Source organism: Penaeus monodon, chromosome 33 (assembly GCF_015228065.2).
Source record: "Penaeus monodon isolate SGIC_2016 chromosome 33, NSTDA_Pmon_1, whole genome shotgun sequence".
Lineage (NCBI taxonomy): Eukaryota > Metazoa > Arthropoda > Malacostraca > Decapoda > Penaeidae > Penaeus > Penaeus monodon.
The window spans coordinates 35,638,778-35,639,037 of record NC_051418.1 but is presented as its reverse complement, the minus strand read 5'-3'; positions in this window follow the sequence as shown (position 1 = coordinate 35,639,037).

Below are 260 nucleotides of genomic sequence, written 5' to 3'. Positions count from 1 at the left end.
CCTCTTTACAAGATATGAAATAATCGTAAAAAAAAAAACATATATCAGCATTTGGGTAATTCAAACACCTTATAACATCTGTATTGGAAAATTATTTTACACCTGTAACCCACACAGATTTCCATTAGACCGACGGTGAAGATATTTTGACGACTTTTTTACTAGATTTTCGTTATTACTTATGTTTGTTGAGGAATGTGGTAGTTGCGATTGGATGTGTTGTTGGGAAATTATCTTTTTTTTATAATTTGTGTGTGAGT